Source organism: Phoca vitulina, unplaced genomic scaffold (assembly GCF_004348235.1).
Source record: "Phoca vitulina isolate PV1807 unplaced genomic scaffold, GSC_HSeal_1.0 scaffold57, whole genome shotgun sequence".
Lineage (NCBI taxonomy): Eukaryota > Metazoa > Chordata > Mammalia > Carnivora > Phocidae > Phoca > Phoca vitulina.
In genome coordinates this window covers 3,346,938-3,351,031 of record NW_022589760.1, presented here as the reverse complement: position 1 = coordinate 3,351,031, position 4,094 = coordinate 3,346,938, and the positions used below count along the sequence as shown (strand labels likewise).

At 42.1% G+C, this 4,094-nt stretch overlaps 1 pseudogene; it reads right to left on the bottom strand.

The window, feature by feature from the left end:
- Positions 1–2,107: 2,107 nt before the first annotated feature.
- On the bottom strand, positions 2,108–2,712 carry LOC116623167 (annotated as a pseudogene).
- Positions 2,713–4,094: the final 1,382 nt, after the last annotated feature.

Sequence of the window (4,094 nt, the reverse complement as noted above, 5' to 3'; positions counted from 1 at the left end):
CTTCCCCCTAACTGCCCTTAAGATGGTTTCCTTGGTTCTAAGATTTGCAAGTTTTACTATTACATGCCGGGGTGTTGGCCTGTTTTCCTTGATCTTGGGAGGGGTCTTCTCTGCCTCTAGGATGTGAATGTTTGTTTCATTTCCCAGATTAGGGAAGTTCTCAGCTACGATTTGCTCAAATATATCTTCTAGTCCTCTCTCTCTCCACTCCTTCCGGGATTCCAATGATTCTGACATTGGAACACTTCATGGTGTCACCTATTTCTCTGAATCTATTTTCATGGATTCTTAGTTGTTTTTCCCTGGCCTCCTCTTTTCCCTTTTTATCTATTAAATTGTCTTCCAGGTCACTAATTCGTTCTTCTGCCTCACTTACCCTAGCTGTTAGATTATCTAGATAGATTGCATCTCATTGATAGCATTTTTAAATTCTGCCAATTCAGCTTTCATTTCTGCCCTTAGAGACTCTATGTTGCCATTAATTGATTTCTTCATTCTAGCCATTGTCTTCACAATTGCTAGCCTGAATTCCATCTCCAACATCTTGGCTATATCTGCATCCATTTGTAAATCTGCAGCATAAGTCATAATCTCTGAGTCTTTCCTATTTTGGAGGTTCCTCCTCCTACTCATTCTGTTGATGGGTGGTTGAGGGAATGTATAGAGTCCAAATTATTGACCAGAACCCAAGCAAGATGCACCTGTTTTCTTGGGACCTTAGGGTTGCTGGCCTCTTGTTTTCCCAGGCTGTCTTCTGGGGGAGGGTCCTGGCACACTGTTACTCAGGCAACCCTGTTTGGGCAGAGTTGCCCTGCCCACCTTTGGTGGGGGATGGGCTCAGTGGGAATCAGTTTTTGGGGGCTTTTGTTCTCTGGTGGCTTTCCCTGAGGTTTTCTGCCTCTCTTCTGAGAGTCAGAGCAGAAGAGACCGTTTCCAACCCTCCGCCTCAGAGCAGAGAGACCGCAGTCTGTTCTTCAGTGAGCTCTCCAGGCTACACTGTCTCCGTTTCTGTCCAGCTGCTATAAACTGCAGCGTCCTGGGTTGTGCACCCCTCCGCAGCACTCCCAGTCCTGCCTCCAGGTCGGGGCACGTCTCTGCCCTTTGTGCTTCTAAAATCGCCAGCCGTTCCCAGTTCGTAGGCGTGACCCTGCTGCTCGGGTTTCCATCCTGGGGGCAGCCCTAAAGTCCTTTCCCTGCCGCTACCGATCTGTGAGTCTGTGCCCCGTCCCCAGAACAAGAGGCTGTCGCTCACTGGCGGTGTAGGATCCCCATGGCCAGGCTCCCTCCTGCTGCCATTATCCTCTGATATCTTCCTATGGAATCATGGCTCCCCGCTTTGTACCTCTAAACCAACTGCCTGTGATATTTTGTTTGTAGAGATCCAGATCTTCTTACATCTCAGGCTGATTTCGTGGGTGCTCAGAGTGGTCAGGTAGATATCCAGCTCAATTCTGGGGACCAGTTGTAATAGGGTTCCCTACTCCTCTGCCATCTTTTCCGCCTCCTAGGTAAAATCATTTTATACAAATGAATTTTTAATCATGGCTTTTTGGGTTGAAAATACTGTTATATAAAGTTTATCTGTATTACATGGTAGCACATGCACACACACAACCACACAGGCACACACAGAATCACACAAATATTTTTTAAAGATTGATTGATTTCTGAGTCAACAAAACAGCTGCAACTTTTTTTTTTTTTTGCAATTACAGAGTGGTATTCAGTTAACAGAACAACAATTATTTCATAGAAGCTGCATCAGAGACAACTGAAGATGAAAACCTAACATCCCCATATATAACTAATTTGTGCTGTGCACCAACAAGAAACTGCTTTAAATTCTCATGCCAATTTATAACCCCCATACTGTATCAGGCAAGGTTAGTGGCTATTGAAAATACCAGGACAGGGCTATCTAATGACATATTCGGTAGTGTGTTAACTATACAAAAAAAAAAAAAAAAAAAAAAAAGACACTGTACAGTTTAAAAACCAATCTTATGCAGCTTTACATTTTAATTTTTTTTTCTTTAAAAGGAGTGACTTGTGTATGGGGGTTAAATGCTTTATAGACAAGGAAAAAAAAAACTGCACTAGAACCAACTTATTCATCATCATCATCTTCTTCATCTTCATCTTCTTCATCTTCCTCTTCTTCCTCTTCCTTCTTTCTCTTGCTCTTTTCAGTCTTGACAACTCCTTTTTTTGTCACATCGTCTTTCCTTTAGCTCTGTATGCAGCAGTATCCTTTTCATATTTTTCCTTCAGCTTAGCAGCGTTCTTTTCATAAAGCTGCTTGTCATCTGCGACAGTGTTATTCTACATCTCTCCCAGTTTCTTTGCAACATCACCAATGGATAGGCCAAGATGTTCTCCTTTGATTTTTGGGTGATACTCAGAACAAAACAAAAGAAAGGCTGAAGGAGGCCTCTTGGGTGCATTGGGATCCTTGAACTTCTTTTTTGTTTCCCCTTTAGGGGAGATATAAGTTTTCATTTCTCTTTCACAACTGGCCTTGTCTGCCTTTGCCATGTCTTCAAATTTTCCTTTCTTTTTAGCAGACATGGTCTTTCTGAGCACTTCTTAGAAAACTTAGAAGTTGACTGTAGCATCTGGGTGCTTCTTCTTGTGCTCTTCTTGGCAAGTTTGCACAAAGAATGCATATGATGACATTTTGCTTCTCGGCTTCTTAGGATCTCCTTTGCCCATGTTTAATTATTTTCCTCAGCAAGGCACAGGGTTGCCCAGTGCCCATCTGGTTCTCACTTGCCCCAGCGCTGTCTCTATGGAGCTCAATGTACTTCAATCTACTTATTTATTTTTGAGAGAGAGAGAGAGAAAGCATGACTGCAAGGGGGAGGGGCAGAAGGAGAGGGAGAGAGAGGTTATCAAGCAGAATCCCTACTGAGGGCAGAGCCTGACTTGGGGCTCGATCTCACGACCCCGAGATTATGACCTGAGTCAAAATCAAGAGTCAGAAACTTAACCAAGTGAGCCACCCAGGAGCCCCCCCACAATTTTTAGAAGACTGACCATGTAAATTATCTTTGTAGGTAGCAAACTAAGATTTCTTCTTAACTGGAGTTGAATTTTCTAAGACTAACACTTGCTGGGGCCTGTTTACTTTTAACAAATTACTTTCCAGAAAGTAGAAACCAATATTCCAGAATTATGTGGCCACTGCATCATGTGTCTAAATTTACAGTTTATGAAATAGGGACCTGGGGAGTCTCAGCTCAAGGGGGAATAGAACAAATACTAGCATCAAGGCCTACCAGTCCAAAGCTCTTCCTTTCTACTGTGTGCTAGTGCTTCCATTCTCTACTATCATATCTTTTTGTTTATTCAGAGGACGGCTTCCTCATGCTCTTTGATTTGATTGAGACCCACAGTACTGGCAAGCCAAATTCACTAAGTTGTTTTCTCCTGTAGTACATATAACAAAGCAGAATGTTTAAATGAACCATCTTACCAATCTCTTTAAAACCTCTGGTGTCAGAAATACTATTTCAAGCTTGTTTCATTCAAGATGTGTTAAATTCAAAGAGAAGTGTGTAAGATCACAGGATGGGGTTAAGACACCCTAAAGGGATATGCACTGACTTTTCTTCAGTTCACATGGAGAGTAATACCAGTTATCCTGACTTGAATAAAAATAACACTGTAATTAATGAAAAGAAGTATTTTGCTTGGGACCTAGAATTGACTGTGATCTCCATCCTGTGAGTGTTTGATTTGTCAGACTTTAAAGCAAAAATGTGTACAAAGGGACACCTGGGTGGCTCAGTCGGTTAAGTGTCTGCCTTCGGCTCAGGTCATGATCCTAGGATCCTGGGATTGAGTCCTGCATTGGGCTAAGTGCTCAGCGGGGAGCCTGCTTCTCCCTCTGCCTGTTTCTCCCTCTGCCTGCCACTCCCCCTGCTTTTGCTCTCTTTCTCTCTCTGACAAATAAATAAATAAAATCTTAAGAAAAAATTGTGTTACAAAAAGTAAAGTGCCTAAGTTTAAGAGTAGAATAAAAATTTCGTCTTATATTTGTATTGTGCTATACAGTTTTTAAAAGCAATTCCAAAAGTCTTTTTTATATTTTT